The sequence below is a fragment of the Hylobates moloch genome, unplaced genomic scaffold (assembly GCF_009828535.3).
Source record: "Hylobates moloch isolate HMO894 unplaced genomic scaffold, HMol_V3 SCAFFOLD_19, whole genome shotgun sequence".
In the NCBI taxonomy this organism is placed as follows: Eukaryota; Metazoa; Chordata; class Mammalia; order Primates; family Hylobatidae; genus Hylobates; species Hylobates moloch.
In genome coordinates, this window is record NW_026652294.1 from 44242458 (window position 1) to 44263720 (window position 21263).

Sequence of the window (21263 nt, forward strand, 5' to 3'; positions counted from 1 at the left end):
ACAAAAAGTAGCTGAGCATGGTGGCAGGTGCCTGTAGTCCCAGCTATTCGGGAGGCTGAGGCAGGAGAATTGCTTGAACCTAGAAGGCGGAGGCTGCAGTGAGCCGAGATCATGCCACTGCACTCCCATCTGGGCAACAGAGCAAGACTCCGTCTCAAAAGAAAAGAAAAAAAAGAGATGAGCCCAAGGATCTACAGAGTAGAAACAATTGGTAACAAGTTGAATTTCTATCTATATGAGGATAGTTAAATAATTCATGAATTTATGCAACAGAATATTATGCAGCTAATGAATGACTTAATGGAACTTTGGGGCTTGACATGGAAAAATATTTATGACATAACTTTAGGTTAAAAAGGTAAAGAATTGTGCATATAGTCTTTTGATGCTAATTGTGCTTAAAAACCAATAAGATAAAACATTATTTCTACATGTACATTTGAGTTTGTAACGATCTTTAAAAACATCTCAAAATGTGCGCATAAAGTTAATATTAGTGGTTATTTCTAGGGACAATTGTGGAACTGAGGCCAGGTCTGGGTTGAAGTGGGGAGGAAAAATGCAGGAAAAGGAATAGCAACTTTGAGATTTTAAACATCGACTATAGGTGTAATTAACATAAATTAAATCTAATAATAAAAAAAGATTCTTTCAAACAAAAAAATCTAATATGGGTATAACAAAAATAAAATATTACATGTAAACCTATAAAATTATGTTTTAAATATACAATAAAAGTCAAATAGTAATTACCCCTACGGCTTTTGGAGATCAAAGGTAAACTTAATTTTCTTCTATATACTTTTTTATTTTTCCATAGTTTTCTATAATAAACATATAATAAACATTGGGATAAGAAACATGTAAAAATCGATACAAGTGTGTATAAATAACAGTAAACAAGAAATTTCCAAAAATGATTGTAAAATATTGCTTAATAGGACAAACATTATAATTTTCATTCAAAATTAAACATTAGTTCCTCTTCTATCTGGCAGAACATGTATAATACTTTGAGAAACCTATTTGTGTAAAACTAATCCCTCCCCCCATAAAACTATTTGATTAGTAAAATAATGTCAAAAAATGTTTTTGCTTGTCTTTGTTTTTGAATGGGACTTCTACATATTATGACTGAGGGTTACTTAGAAATTCACAGAAGGTTCTCCTTGAAAATTATACCTCTATCCCTAGGACATATTAAAATCCAACCATGGGACTGGTATAAAATAATATATACTTTAATTGAATATATGTGGTTAAATCACATAAGATGAACAGAAGTTTACTCAACTTTTCCATCAGAAGTTCTTAAGCCCTTTGAAGTTATAGATTGAAATACATTTTATATACACATGACAGATGTGACTCAAGAAAGTTCACTAATTTTTTATAAATTTCTGAAACCATTGCCCAACCCCCAAAAGCAATCTCTTATAGGTTTGTATTTTGTTCTTTCTTTCAAGAAGCTGATATTCTTTTTACAAAAATCACTGTAATCACAGGACTGGCATCAAAGAGTTTCTAAAGATGTCTTGAAATACAGCAATTTAATTACAGAGTCTATTCTCTAATCCCTACCGATGTGCCCTGGTTATTATATCCACCACAACTTTGCTGAAAGATGACAGCACCATCTCTCCTTACCCCAGAAGAACAATGAGTTGATTTAAATGTTTTGGGTACCTTAATGCTACTCATCTCCTCCTCTCTTCCAAACAAATGGATGTGAACTAATGTCAACTCCCTTCCTGGGTTGTAGAAAAGAAAATGTGACCCCAGTGAAAAATGTATTGCAAATGTCAAAATAAATTTCAGCTAAAAATGACATTTTTTCAAGGAGATGTAATGAGAAAACTGTTCAAAAGGCAGAGTTAAAGTTTCCTGGTTCCGTATTTAATTAACTCAATCTGACTTTTATTATGCTTTGTATTATGTGTTTCCCCGTTCAGTAAACAAACAGCAGAAAATTAAACTAGGGCAACTGCCAACTAGCAGTAAATTTCATTGAAAAATAATGAATTGCCATGGGATGCCATAGGTCGTGGGCAAATAAACTTATTTTTCCTGGAAAGTTTCCCCTTGCATTTGTCACAACTTGATATATAAAAGGAACAAAAGAAATGAAATATAGTAGTTGGTGGTAGGTGTATAAAAGTGTAATGGCCTTGGAGAATAATTCAGTGGCTGATTTCTGGGATTTTCAACAGATTAGTCCTGTTTCCTCTTGAGGAACATGGTTGGATGCCAGGGAAATTCTCACCCTGCTTTTATGGATCTGCAGAACCTGCAGAAACTGTGCTCTGTCAACTTTCAGCCAAAGGGGAGCTCACTGCAGAAAGATGACCTTGAAGATAAGGAGTGTACACAATTTAGGGAAAAGAGAGACTTCAAATGAAAAAAGGCTACTCCTAAATAACTCTATGCTATGTGACTAATAACTGCTTAAGTCCTTCAAACTTGATAGGCATCAAAGGTATTTCCAAATATTCGGCTATTTGGTTTTCCTACTTGATATCTTTTCCTGATGTATAGGTACTCTTCTAATGATCCCCTGTTTGAGTTTATGTCCAGCCAAGAAAAGGTTTGGATTAAATCAGGAAAATATAAGGTCTTTTTGAGTGATATGAAAATGATTACATCGGATTTTCTATCTCATGGTGTAAAGGCCAGTTGTCTCTTTGTCTGATTGTAGAGCTATCTTCCAGGTTCAAGTACTCACAGTGGAAGACAATTCTGGTTTTATCCCCACCAACTTCCTCTAGCAGGAGTAGAACCACTGGGTTCCACAGAAGCGTAATCATTCCAGCTGCTGAGGAGGATGTGAGCTAGTTATTCTCTCAGATTTCCAGCAATAATTCCCATGAATGGACCATGATTCTTTTCAGCTTCTCTTGGAAGGCTGTTTGGCATGAAAGCACCCACTATTTGGTGTTAGATATTAGTTGAGTCTATACTTATTCATTAATGGTTAAATAGATTGTGAAGAGTCATTCAATAAATAGTTTTAGCCAGGCTCAGTGGCTCACACCTGTAATCCCAGCACTTTGGGAGGCAGAGGTGGCCGGATCATGAGGTCAAGAGTTTGAGATCAGCCTAGCCAACATGGTGAAACCCCATCTCTACTAAAAATACAAAAATTAGCTGGGCATCGTGGCGTGCACCTGTAATCCCAGCTACTCCAGAGGCTGAGGCAGGAGAATTGCTTAAACCCGGGAGGTTTTAATGAGGCTGCAGTGAGCCGAGATTGCGCCACTGCACTCCAGCTTGGGTGACAGACGAAGACTCTGCCTCGGAAAAAAAAAAAAAAGTTTCTAAGCACCAGTTATGTGCCCAGCCCTATTTTATGTGCTGGGGCCACATCAGGGAGCTAAAATTGGAAAAAAAAAAAAAAAAAAAAATCCCTGACTTCAGGGAATTTACTTCTTCTTGGGGAAAGACAGACAAGTAAGTGAATATAGTATTTCATAAAGTGATAATTACTAAAGAGAGATATTATGGAGTTTGAGAAATCAGCTAGTTGCTGTGGTAGACCTTCCTGAGAAGGTAACATTTGAGAAAAGACTTGAAGAAAGGAAGGGCATGGCTTGGGGGTATCTGAGGGCAGAGCATTCGGGCAGAGGAAAGCTGGCTGCACCTTTGCAAGGTTCTGGGCAGGAGCATGCCTGGTGCGTCCAGGAAGAGCACAGACGCCTGTGTGGCAGAACTGGAGTGAAGGAGGCAGGAGGTAATCTGGAAATGTAACAGTGGCAGGGCCTCTGCAGCCACTGTAAGGATTCTTAACTCTAAGCAAGATGCCAAGCTACTCGGGGGCTTTGAAAAGAGGTGACAAGATGTTATTCTGGCTTCTGTGTGGGGAATAGACCATAGGAGGTACAGGAAAATGCAGGCGAAGCAGTTAGGCCCTGCTGCGGGCATGTAGGGGAGCGATGGTGCCTTGGTTCATGGTGTTCATTGGGAGACATGAAGAACTTGGAATCACCGAAACTTTTCAGCCCAGCTCATAATCTAGACAAGGAAGAGATAAAACCTGTTGTCTTTGGTTATCTTGAACTTTGAAATACTATATGGAAAGTGCTTGCCACATAATATGGGGATCAATAAATGTCTGTTCTTTTCCATTCCAAAACTTCTCACCTAAAAAGTTAAGCAGGGAAAAAAAAAGACTTTGAATCTATAATTTGTAATTTATGTACAGATTTTTTAAAACACACACAAAGAACAATACTGATGTCCACAGAGAGTTAAGGAACACATATATGTAACAAAATTATATGTTTTTAAACAGCTTATAAACCAAATTCAGGATAGTTGTTGCATGAGGAAGGGGTAAAGGGAAAGGGACAAAAGATAGTGTTCAAAAACTCCCTTCCTTCCTTGATTTTTTTAAAAGTCACTAAAAGAAAAGTATCAACAGTTGTTAAGTTTGAGTGGTATTAACAAGTCTTTACTATATTAATCTTTGTTTTAAAATAACATTCAATTTGAATTTTAAACTCAGTTTAAAATTAAAATATAAAAAATAGACATAATCATATAAGAAGATTAAAGGGAAGGCAGAAGGCAGGGAAAGAGAGAGGGTCAGAAGAGAGAATCAATTGGATTCATCGTCATCTACTTTAAGTAGACTTTACGGTAGTCTGAAATATGGCTATTTAAATATTTATCAACAACTAGATGTTAATTGAAAATTATCTGCATAATTAGTAACAGTTTTAACTGATACTGAAATAGTACTTTATAAACTGTAAAATGCTTTCGTATAACTTAAGGCATTCAGTTCTCAAAGCAACCCTAAAAGATAATGTGGCCATGATGAAATCTCTGTTTTCGGAGATGAAGATATTAACATTCAGAGTTGCTAAATGGTCTCCTGGAATGCCACAGAGCTGGGCCTGGAACCCAAGCTTTCGGGTCTGAGGATTCACATAGCTTACTCTCTTCTCAAGCCTTCATCAATGCAGTAACTGTAATTTACAGTTTAATAGTAAATGTAATAGTGATGTTGTTCTTTTTACTTCATGAGAAACTTAGGGATTCTATTATCACTGTAAAAATTCAATAGCAAAGGAAAGCTAAGTACTCCCTTGGTTCTCCAGCGTCTCCTCCCAAGTCCTGCGACCTAATTCAGTTCCACTCACCTGGGAGGTAAATGCCCTTGGCATTTGGGTGTGCTCCTTGTAGACACATTCCAGAACAGTTTCATCATACAATTGCACCTATGGAGACTGAATTTTATCTTATTTTTTAACATAAGTAGGATGAAATTATATCTCACCCTGTAATAGCTATGACTTGATTGCCTTTCAATGGCTAAACCAATGGTAATACCACGTAAGAATCATTTGTCTTACATCCTTGCCAGTACTTGCTATGAATGGTCTCTTTTATTTTACCAGTTTGAGAGGGGAAAAACCCAATGCTATTTTAAATCATATCCCCTGAATTGCAAGGGAAATTGAGCATCCTTTTTTTTTTTTTTTTTTTTTTTTTGAGACGGAGTCTCGCTCTGTCGCCCAGGCTGGAGTGCAGTGGCGCTATCTCGGCTCACTGCAAGCTCCACCTCCCGGGTTCACGCCATTCTCCTGCCTCAGCCTCTCCGAGTAGCTGGGACTACAGGCACCCGCCACCACGCCCGGCTAATTTTTTTTTTGTATTTTTAGTAGAGACGGGGTTTCACCATGGTCTCGATCTCCTGACCTCGTGATCAGCCCGCCTCGGCCTCCCAAAGTGCTGGGATTACAAGCGTGAGCCACCGCGCCCGGCCGAGCATCTTTTTATTTGTAACATTGGCCACTTGCATTTCTTCTGGGTCCTTTGTTAATTTAATTATAGGATTTCTTTATTTTTTGGTTCCTAATTCTTTATGTTTCAATGTGTTTCAAATATTTTTTCAGTCTTTGTGTTTTAACATCTTTATGGTATCTTTTCTCATATAAGTGAATTTTACATGTTTATGTAGCCAGACTTTCCATTTGTACATTCTTTTTGGGTCATGTTTTAGGCTGTTACTTTCCAGAAATAATAAACACTTTTTACTTTTATATGATTTTGCTTTTATGTTTAGTTCCTTAACTATACTTAGAATTTATTTCTGTGAGAACTCAAAAATCTATTTTCTAAATGAGAATACAGCAATTTCTGAACCTTTAATGAAAAATCTATGCTTTCCTCAATGATCTAAAATGCCATCTTTATTCTGTACAAAATTCTCAAGTAAACTGAATCTATTATGAACTCCCTATGTGCTAGAATTGACAACACATTTAGACTGACATATTTTAGAATTCATTTGGTAAGTTATGTAAGACTCCTGTTCATTTGAAAACTCAAGTAATTCACATTACAGAGCTAACACTTCAATTCCTCTTTCACTTCTACCCACCTGCCCCAATTCTAGGCTCCTCTCTAGCAATAACCACTACTATTGGTTATTATTATTGGTGTTTGTTTCTTCAGACCTTGTCAGTCTTAAATTTAAGAACATTAACAGTATGTGAATAGATCCTCTTTGTAAAAAAATGAAAATGTTAAGAGAAGACCCCATGTGCCTTTAATAATCATTTTCAACACCAATATCTTTTTTATGGGCAACTACTATGAATAATTTAGGATATTTCTTTCCAGACTTTTTCACATGCATTTACATTTTATAGGCAAACCAAAAAAAAAAAAAAAAAAAAAAAAACATGTATGCCCGAGGTTTAGCTAGCATACAATGACATGGGTTTTATCCGTTATTAAAATATTGATATACTTCTATACTGTTTTACAGAGAGCTTCTGCCTCTGGCTTTCCGAATATCCCCCCCCATATGCTGGGCCACCCACGCCTTTCTCAGTGCCCCACCTCTCATCCCCTGCAAATTCCTCATGAGACAGCAGCCGATTATGAGGAAACCTCAATGCCTCAAATAACAGTCCCCCAACCCCCAACCCCTGCACTACAACTAGCATCTATTTTAGTCTATTGGTTTTCCTGCTTATTGGCTGTTAAACATGTTGAATTTCATTCTTGACTACATAGTACATGTAGTAGATCTCTTAAGACTTACTAAATTGGTGCAGAAGTAATTGCGGTTTTGGGCCATTACTTTAAATGACCAAAACCACAATTACTTTTGCACCAACCTAATATAATTAAGTGTTAAAAAGTCAAGTCACAGAATGTGGTAGGCAGAATAATTTTCCCCTTTAAATGTTTGTTCTAATCCCTCAAACCTGTTAATATGTTATGTTCTATAACAAGGAGGGATTAAGGTTGCAGATAGAAGTTGCTAGTCAGTTGACTTTGAGACGCAGAGATAATCCTGGATCATCCAGTGAGACTGAGCCAATGACAATAGTCCAAAAAAGTGAACCAGAGAGTTGGAGTGTCAGAGTCAGAGGGAGATTTGAAGATCTGAAGATGTTACATTTCTGGATTTAAAGATGGAATGAGGCCACAAGCCATGGAATTCAGGTGTCTTTAGAGGCTGGAGAAAGGCAAGGAAATGGATTCTTCCATAGAGCTTCCAGTGAGGAATGCAACCCTGCCAATACCTTGATTTGAGGCCACTGAGACTCATTTAAGACTTTTTTCCTTATGTTCAGAGGGTACATGTGCATGTCTGTGACATGGGTATAGTGCATAATACTGAGGTTTGGGCTTCTAGTGAACCCATTGCTAAATAGTGAGCACAGTGCAAAATAGGTAGTTTTTCAACCCTTACCCCTCTTTTTATCTCCATGCTTTTGGAGTCCCCAGTGTCTATTATTTTTATCTTTATGTCCATGTGTACCCATTTGTTTAGCTTACACTATAAGTTAGAAAATGTGGTATTTGATTTTCTGTTTCTTAGTTATTTTACTTAGGACAATGGCCTCCAGCTTCAATCATGTTACTGTGAATTACATGATCTCATTCTTTTTTATGGCTGCATAGTATTCCATGGTGTATATGTATCACATTTTCTTTATCTAGTGAACCACTGATGGACACTTACATTGATTCTATGACTTTGCTGTTGTGAATGGTGCTGCAATAAACATACAAGGGCTGGTGTCTTTTTGATAAAACGATTTCTTTTCCTTTGGATGGATACCCAGTAATGGGATTGCTGGGTTAAATGGTAGTTCTATTTTTAGTTCTTTGAGAAATCTCCATACTGTTTTTCACAGGAGTTGAACTAATTTAACTCCACCAATAATATATACACATTCCCTTTTCTCTTCATTCTCACCAGCATCAACATCTGTCATTTTTCGAGTTTTCAATAATACCTATTCTGATTTGTGTGAGACGGTGCCTTATTGTGACTTTAATTTGCATTTCTCTGATGATTGGTGATGATGAGCATTTTTCATATGTTTGTTGGCTGCTTGTGTGTTCTCTTTGGAGAAGTGTCTGTTCATGTCCTTTGCCCACTTTTTAATTGGGTTATTTGGTTTTTTTCTTGTTGATATTTTAAAGTCCCTTATAGATTCTGGATATTAGTCCTTTGTCAGATGCATAGTTTGCAAAGACTTTCTCCCATACTGTAGGTGTCTGTTTACTCTGTTGATTGTTTCTTTTGCTGTGCAGAAACTCTTTTGTTTAATTAAGTCCCATTTATCTTAATTGTAACATAGTTGTATTACAACGAATGGTAATACCATTCATTTCAAAACACCTATGCTATCTCTGATCTCTAAACTCTCAGAAAACTGTCTCTTTAATGACGTCTTCATTGTGACATTTAATGAACAATCTTTAGCTCCTGTCTGATTAGACCTGTGGCACTGTAGAGACTTCTTTTCTAGAAATACCCTCCTCCTTCAGTTTGTATGATTCTATTCTTTCTTTCTCAGTTTTCCTCCTGCCTCTGTCACTACCAGCATTACCTCACAGTCTCTCTCTTTTTTTTTTTTTTTTTAATCCTTTGCCTTTGCTGCATCTAAGTATCAGTGTTCTACACGTTTTGTTCTCTCGGCGCGCCATTGGGAATCTATATGACCTCCTTTGGCAATCTCACCCATGATGGCTGTACCGTCTCTGGGCTAATGACTCTCAAGTGCTTGTCTCCAGATAATTATGAAGATAATCATATTGTTTCCACCTTCCCTCTCTGCTCTGATTTATCATTCTATGATCTCCACAAAATGGAATAGTACTTGAAGTTGGTTCGCAGTTATCAAAGCCCTTATTCTTTCCAAGAAGTCTTCCTGCTTTTCCTCCTGGCTGCTCAAGCTGGTCTCTTGATTTACTCAAGCATAAAGGAATTGAGATACACTGGATCACACTTTCTGTCCTGTCACATAGGCCAACAGTGTGTTCGCATCCATTCTAAGGTCAGACTGTAGGTACAATGAGAGCCTGCGAGAGCTAATTCCCAAACATAAGTGTGGAAAAGGCAGGAAGCACATCATCATTATCATCATCATCATCATCATCATCACCACCATCATCATCACATCATTTTTACTACAACAGCAAATCATACTTGAAAGGCATCAAGTTCTTCTGCTACCCAGTGGATGGAGCTTTTGAGAAGATTGGACCAGTTTGAGAGAATAAGGAAACCCCATTTTCTCTGGTGGTCTGACTTGTGACATAAGTAATTCTGTGACCACACCACCTGAAGAGTGTGCCTAGGAGATATCAGAACTGGGGTACAGTGTGAAATTAGCATCACACACCGACTACAAAACAAAAACAACAAAATTTAAGAGCCAAGTTTTACTGAGACCAGAGTGGGTGGGACTCAGAGAGAAAACAATCTACGGAGGCAAACACAGGAGAAACATCTGATAAAAAAAGAGCAGGACGCAACAAGGAAAGTTGTCATTTAGACCCTCTTGGGCTCCACATTTTTGCAAGCACTGAGCTTTACAAAAACCTGATTCTAACACTAGCCACTCCAGGCTATATCTCTACTGCCACTGCCAGACATAATTGGAGTGCTTCTGGGCCTTATAGAGAGAGGCTGGATTCCGTGACCAACCCAGAAAGAGAACTCTCAACTAGCAAGACCAGATCTAAGGCCATTTTGAAAGATCTTGACAAGCCAGAGTGGGGAGACTCGCTGACTTCCCAAGACTTAGCTTGGCCAGGATCTGTTTGCCCATCAAGTTAGAAGTTGAAGCTACAGACAAGACAGAGATAGTCGGGGGAGGATGTCAGAAAATGAGCATGGGGTTGGAGCCAATCCATATCTTCTGTAGTCTTTCAACAGAGACAGTTGTTCAATTCTGGTTGATCCAACGCAAGGAAAGTTTTGTCTGCATATATGGCTGAGCTTCCTAACTGGGGTCATGTGTTCAGTTCTAAGAAAAAGCTACATGTTAGTGGAATAAGAAACAATCCCTACTACAGGAGATGCATAAGACTTCCCGTCAGTACCCCCTTAACCAAAACACATAGAGAGCATGGAGGATAAAACCAAAAAAAATATTCTAGTCAGAGGGAGACCTAGATTTTTCTATCAGGGATTGGAAAGTCCTCTTAGGCAAGAGCATTTGCCTTTAAGGTGCCGTGGAGGCTAACTTGGAGGGAGAAGTCAGGGAGTAGTAACAGACGCGATTATTCTGAAAAATCATAATGAATCTCTTTTGCACTTCCAGGCATAAACTCTTCTTAACTCATTCTTAAATAACTACCTTAGGAGTGGAGTGTAGGTGATTACTTCTGAAAGAATGTAAAGAGGCCAGGCATGGTGGCTCACACCAGCACTTTGGAAGGCCGAGGCGGGTGGATCGCCTGAGGTCAGGAGTTCGAGACCAGTCTGGCCAACATAGTGAAACCCCGTCTTTACTAAAAATACAAAAAAATTAGCTGGGCGTGGTAGTGGGCACGTGTAATCCCAGCTACTTTGGAGGCTGAGGCAGGAGAATCGCTTGAACCCGGGAGGCAGAGGTTGCAGTGAGCTGAGATCACGCCATTGCACCCCAGCCTGGGCAACAAGAGTGAAACTCCATCTCAAAAACAAAACAAAACAAAACAAGCAAACAACAAAAAAAGAATGTAAAGAGAATGAAAACATTCAGTTTTTGGTATCCAGAGTAGGATTCTGGAACAAATGATGAGCTGGAAAGCCAAGCCTTCTCAGAAAAGTTGCTGATTCACTCAGATCATTTTCCCTAAGTGCAGAAATGATACTCCTTCTGCCTGAGGTATAAGATGGCAGCTCCCACCTGCCTTGCTAGACCCTTCCCAATCAGGGAAAACTTAGTGAATCAGTTGACCTTATTTTGTTGTCATGTCAGCCTCCATTCTGCTGTTTTGCTGCTGCTGCTTGGTGCTTCGGCTGGAAAGTGGTGGTTTAAATGTCCAGCATCTCGGCCGGACATGGTGTCTCACGCCTGTAATCCCAGCACTTTGGGAGGCCAAGGTAGGTGGATCATTTGAGGTCAGGATTTCAAGACCAGCCTGGCCAATATGGTGAAACCCCATCGCTACTAAAAATACAAAAAATAGCCAGGCTGTGGTGGTGCGTGCCTGTAGTCCCAGTTACTTGGGAGGCTGAGGCAGGAGAATCACTTGAGCCTGGGAGGCAGAGGTTGCAGTGAGCCTAGATAATGCCACTGCACTCCAGCCTGGGTGACAAAGTGAGACTGTGTCTCAAAAAAAAAAAAAAAAAAAAAGACCAGCATCTCTTCCTTCTGCTGGGAGTAGTCACTTCCTTACCTGCTTCTTTTGCAGCGTTGACACCTTATCCCCACCACCTGCACCCCTCCCCCGACCTTGCACCTTGCTCTAACATGTGGTCAGAATGGGGTGACTGCCAGCTTCTGCATGAACTTTCCCTCTACAGCCACAGTGATTGTCTAGGGGAAAAGGCAGAAAACTCAGCTAAACCAATGAGTCTTTTATCGAGATTTATTTAACTACATTGAGTGGCATCTTTTCCTTCTCTGATGGTAAAGGTAGGAATATATGAGAGCAAAAATGTCTGAAAACTTTGCTCTAGTGTTGAAGGGAAAGCCATGTGACAGGAAAGAAGAAAGCCACTGTTCAGCCTGAAGCAGAGTCCAGCAATGCTCAGAGAGAGTCCTAGTATCATTGCAACCCTCCATTCAGCCATCTCGAAGATACCAGGATCCCGCCCTTCCTGCAACTTAGCTACACACATCAGTTCAGTTTCCATTTTGCCTAAGCTCGTGCAAGTTTAATGTCTTTTGCTTGCAGCTAAGAGTTCTGCCTGTGTAGTGGTCTTATAATTATCTGAATTAGAACAACACTGAATGAGCTACTTGCCCTTTCTCAGGTCTAAAATACCATATCAAGTAATCGTGAGAAATTAATATAGTTTCTAGAAAAGACTTTGCCAATGCTTGTCCATTTGTAGGACATTTTAAGTAGCCTTTAAACAACAATAACTCCCTTTTGGAATGAACAGACAAAAGGAAGAACTGTTTTTCAGAGATGTGAGATCCTGGGATATGATTCAGCAGGACTTTCTGTGGGAGTGGTTTTGGTTTTGCTGCATTTTTCTTTCTCAGAGGGCAGAAAAGAAAAACCATGCTATTTTCATTTATTGTATGTTATAAATGCATATAATTTCCAAAAAATCAACAAAGACTTCTGATGTAAACGTGTATTAGTTTCATCTAAGCTTCTTTAAACGCCATCACATACCTAAGGACTTGGGGAGACATATCTATTTTCACAGTTCTTTCCAATTCTAATGAGCTCTGAAAAGTTTATTTCAAAATAATCCTTCTGTATTAAGCACTGGCTCATTGACAGGTCTCCTTTTATCGTAATTTCATGAAGTTTATTTTCCAAATGAAGGTTTATTTTTGCATGGAATTCTGAGGTTCTGCATTGTGTATATGAAGCAATTAGTTTGGGATTTCTGGAATTTATTTTAGACCAGACAGATGTCTTCAATTTACACACTCTAGGAGGTGACAAACCCTATTAACATTCAAAAGCTATCAATTTGCTTTATCTTTGTTCTTAAGCACTCCCAGCTACGATCCAGGGTAATTCTTTTTGTTTGTTTGTTTGTTTATTGGTCTTGTGTTTTTATGTAGACAGAAGTAGGAATTTAAGGAAAACACGGAAGATAGCTTTAGGAATTTTATCACTGTCAAAATCTAGTGGGTTACTTTAAGAGCCATGAATCCCACCTGTATTAGAAATGCATTTTTTTTCCGACTAAAATTCTTTCCTTTTAGTAACCACCATTGAAGTCCAATACACATACACAGTAGCTGCTCATCTTTTAAAGTTTTTCTTTATCACGTTGGTGACTTATGCCTGCTATTCCCTTGCTTACATTGTCTTTTTTTAATCAATGGTTGTTTTTACCAGGTAACGTAAACATATCTCTAAGCTGCGTAGACTTCAGCATGAATCTGAGTATTTTTCTATTCATTAGTCAAATCCTTCGTAGTCAAAAGTAAGTGCACCCCCATTGTGTACAAACTCCTAGACTGTGTTGATTTGGGAAGGAGGGTTCAAATGATGTCCCGGTTCATTTTTATTCTGAACTTGAAGACCAGCCAGTGTTATTATTTTTTTTTTTTCCGATGCATTCTGCAGCCACTAGATGGCTCAGGAGATATGCTCAGGTCTTCTCCAGAGTCAATTACTTTGAAACCTAACAACCTAAATCGCTATTTATTTCTCACATTGAAGTCCAAAACTGCACGTGAATTTTGCTGATTATAGGATTTAAAAAATGAGAGTACGACCCAGAACTTGATCTGAACAAACTCAGACCACATTGGGAAATTTTGTTTACAAAATTTGCTTTTTACTATGACTGCCATATTTTATTTTCAGTGAATGTGGGGCACATTGTTACTGGCAAGGAGAAAGTTAGAGACTAACAGATGCCATCGGTAGTGTCAGATCTAGATCAAATGCAGAATGATTATACATCCTGACACAATTGTTTTTGAAATATAGGATAATCCATTATGGACAGGATGTCTGACAACTCTAGTTTTAGTGACATTGTACTTGACTTTGAACTCATGCTGTTTCCTTTATCTTGGATTAAGTTATTTACTTATGAGTCCAATAGAACTGAAAACACTTAGAACTAAGATTAGAAGGATACCTTCTTAACATGACTACTTCAAACTACCTCAAAAATATATATCAAATATATTTAATGGTGAAATATCATAAATATTTCTGTGAAAATGAGGAAGAAGAAAAATATGCTTATCGTCATAATTTAAATTTTTCCTCTGGATATTTTAGATAATGCAGCAAAATTTTCCTCTGGATATTTTAGATAATGCAGCAAGTCAAGGGAAATAGAAAAGGTATTACTGGAAAAGGAGAGACAAAATCATCATTGTATGTAAATCATAATTTCCTTCTCCTAAAAAAACAGAAGGTTGGGATAAGAAAATAGTGTAAGTGGGTCAGTTACAAATAAATTGTACAAAATCATTAAATTTTTTAAAGTAATTCTACAAAAATCAACTTCCTATATGCAGCAATCATCAATTAAAGTACAACAAAAATATATTATATTACAATATTCAAGTACACTGAAAAGGAATGTATATTACCATATGGCAATTACTATAAAACTCTCCTGAGTGGCATAAAGACACTTAAAAAATGAAAGATTACCCTCTTTTGGATGGGAAAAATATTGTAGATATATCAATTCTACCTTTAGTTAGCTTATAGTTTTAATGATAATCCCCAAATATTGTTTCAGAATTTTTTTTCAAATTTCACAATTTTTGGGGGGAGTTCATGTGAAGAATCAATAGAAGAAAAGATCCAAGAAAATAAGGATGAGAGGCAATTCCATTGTTAAATACTTTGTTTATAATTTATCGTCAACCTAAAGTAATCACAAAAGGCACTAACTACTCAAAGAGAAAAATAAGTATTCTTAGATATACATGTGAATTAGTATTTAGTAAGGTAGCATGCAAATTTTTGAGTAAAAAATAGATTAATTCAATAAATTGTTTAATATTTTAAAAATAACAAATTTAATTCCCTAACACGTACAATATTGCAAAATAAAATCCAGATGGATTACAGAGAGAAAATGATGAAACGTAAATATATAAGAAAACTAAAAGTGCTGATTTGAACATTTGCACAGTAAAAGGGTAAGAAAAATGTTTAAGCACTTAAAAAGTATTTACATATTAACCAAACTGTTTTTTCTGAAAACGAGAGAAAGGTAACTAAAATTATCAACAAGAAAATATTTTTAAGAGATTAATGAAAAGATACAATTATCCACAATATATTGAAGTCTTAGAACCCTATAAAAAAAGAAAAGCCAAAACGCTACAGTAGAAATGAACAACAAAGACATGAACAATCAAATTACCAGTGAAAAAATACAAATGGCAAATAAACAAATTTAACCACTGTAAACTACACTAGTAGCCAAGGAAATGAAAATTACAATTAAATACTGTTTTTGTCTCAAATTGGAAATTACTAAAATGAATAATTACACAAGTGTTAGGCAGGGTACAGAAAAAAAACGGACACTCTCATATTCCAGTGGTGGATATGTAAATTGGAACATCATTTCTGCAGGGCAATTTGGCAGTGCATTTCAAGCACATTAAAATGTGCATATCTTTTCACCGAGGAATGTCACATTTAGGAACTGATTAGATGTATATAAAAACATCTGTACAAGGCTGATCACCATTTTATTTCTTATTACTATGAGGATTTGAGCCAAATTAAGGTGTTCAGAAATATGAGATAAAACAAATTATAGTGTGTACTTAAAATTATTTTATCTAGACATTCAACAAATATTTATTTACATTTACAAAGATAATATGCATTCCCTAGAGATTTAAGAGATAAAGGGCTAACAAAATGTTCACAGGATACTGCTGGATGACAAAAGCAGGTCATAAAACAATATGCAAGAGGAGATCCCATTTTTTATGAAAGCTGCATTCCCTGGCCTTCAAGACAGTGAGGTTACAAACAGCATTATAGGAGCATTAACACCTTTGTTAATGCTGGCTTGTAGAGCCCATGGTCATAACTGTAGGGTTTTAGATCCCTTCTAAACATTTCCCCTAATTGGTACATTCCTGATAATTTTAGAGATTTAACTTCTCATGGTATTCTCGATGTTCCTTTCTTCTTGCCTACCAAACTCCAAACTCACTAAATCAGTTTTGAGTTTGACCTCTCCTCTCTACCAAAGTCAACCTACACTGGAATATCACAACCCTCAATTTTAAAATAAATGTCCTTGCTATGGTCTGAATGTTTGCATTCCCCCCAGATTCCTATGTGGAAACCTAATCACCGAAGGATGGTACTAGGAGGTGGGGCCTGTGGGAGGTGATTATGTCATAAGGGTGAAACCCTCATGAATGGAATTAGTGCCCTCGTAAAAGAGTCCCCCAAAAGGCCCCTTCCATTTCCGCCATATGAGGACACAGGGAGAAGCTACCATCCATGAATCAGAAAGTGGGCCCTTGCCAGACACCAAATCTGCAGTCACCTTGATTTTAGACTTCCCAGTTTCCAGAACTCTGAACTACACAAATGTTTGTTGTTTATAAGCTGCCTAGTGTACTCAGCACACACACAAAGCATGTTTGTGGGAAGCAGCTTTACTGGATGCTTGGGATGATGTGGCGGGTTATGGCTCACAGCACTCAAAGACCTTTGACTACCCACCTCACTCGGGAGTCCTCATGGATAGACAGTTCTCCACCTCACCTGTCTCTTGGTGACCGCGTACATTCTTCAGGGTTTTCCAGAGACACAGAACAAAGAGGATCTTGTGTCTCTTCCTTTTTTATAAGGGCACTATCCCATCACGGGGGCTTCACCTTCATGAACTCATCTAAACTTAAGTACCTGCCAAAGGCACTGCTTCCAAATACCATCACATTGGAGGTTAGGGCTTCAACATACAAATTTTAAGGACAGAAACATTGGGTCCATGGCAGATGGATAATAAAACGAATATACTTCTCAAATCCAGATTGTTGTGGGAATATTTCTCAACAAACCTTTGCTTGATTTTTGACACAAAGTCCCGAGTTAAATAATCAACCCATTTTTTTTTTTTTTTACCAGAACTAGAACTTAAGACCTCAATATTTTTATGAAGATATTTTGATAAGCACTATTTTAAAAGGGCTAACTGTGAATAAACTAGATGAATAGCAATCTCCCTACAAAGCTGTCTTATCCCTAATAGTAGTAAAGCCATATAAGGTTTTAAAAGTTATGCACATGTGTATGTTTATATATGGTATTGGTATCTCTTTTTTTTTTTTTTTAGACAGGGTCTCACTTTCTCACCCAGGCTAAAGTGTAATGGCGTAGTCTTGGCTCACTGCTGCTTGACCGCCTGGGCTCAAGTGATCCTCTTGCCTCAGCTTCTGGAGTAGCTGGGAGCACAGGTATGCATCACCACACCCGGCTAACTTTTTGTATTTTTTGTAGAGACAAGGTTTTGCCATGTTGCCCAGGCTGGTCTCGAACTCCTGAGCTCAAGTGACCCATCCGACTTGGTCTCCCAAAGTGCTAAGATTCCAAGCCTGAGCCACTGCCCGGCCTGTACCTTTAAAAAAAAAAAAAAAAAAGAAGAACTAAATATAATATTTTGGTTTAACTTAAATAATATTCCTTTTATATGGAAATTTGGTCTCCTGTGCAATTAATAATCAAAGTAACCTGTGCAACTAATAATCAAAGTAACCCAGTATATAATCTCTCAAACTTACTCTTTGTCTCAAAATATCTTCCCAGCATTAATCTTAAATCTACATATGCATCATATAATGAATATAATAAATGTGCAACAGATGTAAAAGCACTGAAAAAAAGCATGAGAAAAAAATGCTAGTATATTTATATGAAAATAAAAAAATTGTGTATGTTGGAAATATCCCTCCAAAATTGAAAGGCAAAATGCAAGCTGGAACAAAAATCAGGTCACATTCTCACTATATATTAACTCCTTATAAAATAAGAAAATGACAAATTTCCTAGTAGAAAAATGGGCAAATGTATAAGTAGAAATTTACAAAAGAAGAAACAGAGTGGTTGGCCGGGCGCGGTGGCTCACGCTTGTAATCCCAGCACTTTGGGAGGCCGAGACGGGCAGATCAGGAGGTCAGGAGATCGAGACCATGGTGAAACCCCGTCTCTACTAAAAATACAAAAAAATTAGCCGGGCGTGGTGGCGGGCGCCTGTAGTCCCAGCTACTCAGAGAGGCTGAGGCAGGAGAATGGCGTGAACCCGGGAGGCAGAGCTTGCAGTGAGCCAAGATTGCGCCACTGCACTCCAGCCTGGGTGACAGAGCGAGACTCCGTCCAAAAAAAAAGAAAAAAAAAAAAAGAAGAAACAGAATGGTCAATAAGCACAAGAAAACTTGCTCATACCCACTATCAATTGACTCATGGAAAATTATTAAAAGTTTAATACAATTTTTCACCTGTAAATTATGAAGATGAGAATAAATTATAGTACTCTGTAGTGTAAAATATGTGAGGAAATGATACTCTATGTTATTAATGGTAGAAACTTACATTAATAGTAGCTTTTTGATGGACTGCAAGCATTCAGAAACAAAGATGTTCATCACAGTCATGTTTTACTAATCAAATGTTTGGAATATGTTATCTAAATCGATCTGTCTTCATCTAGTAATATACAATAGAATATTTTGATCCATATTTATAAGCGTAAAACTTAAGAAAAAATTAATATATAGATAAATTTGACTATATAAAAATATTAAAATTCTGTACTGAAAAAGCAAAACTAAGCACCAAAAATGAACGAAAAAGAGTAGAAGCAAACTAGAAAGGAGTTCTTATTAAAAAAAAAAAAAACACCCCAGTGGAAAAATTAATAGGCAATAGCTTTATGATTTCTAGGTGTGGAAAAACAGAAAAAACATAAAGCATACATGTATTTATTAATTAATATTAAAATTTTTTATATTAAAATATTATAGTACATGAAATAATTAAATTATGTTAGAAAAGAAGCCAGTTTCAAAGCAGGAGAAGATATTTTCAATTTATAAAAATCACAAAGGATCAGTGTCCTGATATTTAAAAATCTCTGCAAATCAATGCAAAAATAGTGACAAAAGAAAATATGGGCAAAGAAAGTTAATAGAGAATTCATAGAAGAAGAAAATAAATGGCCGGTGAATATATGAGAAGATTTTCAAACAGATAAGTAATTGGCAAACTTAAAATTGAAATGTCTATCTAATCCATTAGGTAGAAATAAGGCTTAACCACACTGAGTATTGGTGAGAATGTAGAAAAATAGAAAATTTTAGAAAATCCTGAGGGGAGAGCAATTGTTAGGATTTAGAAAACTGAAAATGTCCATGCCTTAATAATTAGCAGTATCAACTTTATTTATTATAGAGAAATATTTGTACATGTGCACAAAGAGGTCTGTCTAATAAGGATGTTCGCTACAGTACTGTTGGTAATGGAACAAAAAAAGGAAACACACCAAAATCCAATTGATGAATGTTTAAATGCATTGCGATATTTAAGTGTAATGAATTCTAACAGAATAGCTAAGAGAAACAAACTACATATATATGCGTATCAACATAGATAGATCTAAAAACATACTATTGAATGAAAAACAGCAGAATAATGAATATAGAATTCTAACATTTTTATATGCTTTAAACATGCCAATAAATATTATATAGGGTTCATAGCTACATATGTAGAAGCATAGAAAAGTAAACAAAAAATAGATTCAAAATATACACATTAAATTCATGATAGGAGTTACCTCTGTGGGAAGAGAATAAGAGGAATAAAATAAACATGGTGGATGAAGGGAATTTTAATTTAATTATTTTATTTATTTTATTTTGAGACAGAGTCTCACTCTATTGCCCAGGCTGTAGTTCAGTGGTGTGATCTGGGCTCAGAGCAACCTCTGCCTCCCAGGTTCAAGCAATTCTCGTGCTTCAGCCTCCTGAATAGCTGGGATTACAGGTGTACACCACCACGCCTGGCCAGAAATTTTAATTCTATCTGTAGTTTAACATTTTAAAAGACCAAGCAAATATAAGTTACAAATAATTATAAAAAGTATATGTGTGCATTATATTACTTTTTAATTTCTCAAAGTAAAAATTGTGATAAAATAAGATAAAGTAGGTAAATTGGCAAAAAAGCCAAAGTTGATAACTCATAGAAGAAAAAAATGCAAATAACCAAAAAGCACAGGGAAAAAAACATAATTAGTAGTCAAGGAAAAAGATAATAAAGAACAATTGTTGCTGTATTTGTTTAGTCACAAAAATAATAATTGTTATTGTTCATAAAGATATGACAAATTCTTATATTGCTTGGGTGGTTTAAATTAGCAAAATCTTTTGAGGATCAGTTTTTAAAATATTTCAAATAACCAAATAGTCATATCCTTTGAGTCAGCTATAAAAACACATAACGAGAAAAAATTAAGCTATTAAAAAAGATTTGTATGTAGAATGTTTATGGAAATGTTATTCATGATCATTTAAAATTAGAAACAAAAGAAGTCTCTAATATTGTACAACCACATGATAGAATACAGTGTAGCCATTCAAAATCCTGCAGTGGAGTGCCCGTGGAAAGTTTACTAATGTACTAGATGTTACTATATAGTAGGTTTAGATATATTTATATACACATATGTATTTCATATTATATGTACGTGTGTACACAGTGTGTGTGTGTGTCATGTGTGTGTGTCATTAACCAGAAGGTAGATTGACTTGCCTGAAGCTTTTAAACCCTGTAGAAAAGAATCACTATTTTCTCAGAATTGTTTCTAGAGATCCAATGCATAGGACGGTAGTGAGAATCAAGTCTTCACACATTCTAAAGAGAAGTCCCGATGTTTGCAGCTAGGCCATTCTTTCAAGACTCATCAAGAGGTAGATGAATTTGTCCTGTAATCATAACCCCATCACCATGTATGCAGGAGACTAGAAATTTGAGAATGTATTAGTGAATAGTTATTGCCCCCACCATTGGATGGCAGTGCTTTCCACCGCTCCTAATGTTCTACCCACTCACCCATAAGTTGAGTGAGGAGAGCTCTGAAACAATCACTTATCAAGACTAAGCATCTGTCACAGTCCATTTTGTGCTGCTATAACAGATTATCTGAGACCGGGTAACTTATAAAGAACAGATATTTATTCTCTCATGGTTCTGGAGGCTGGAAAGTGCAAGATCAAGGTGCTGGTGTCTGATGAGGGCCTTCTTGCTAGATGCTCACATGGGAGAAGGCTGAAAGTTTAGAGAAGGTGAAGGTGGTGTTCTCACATGGCAGAAGAGCA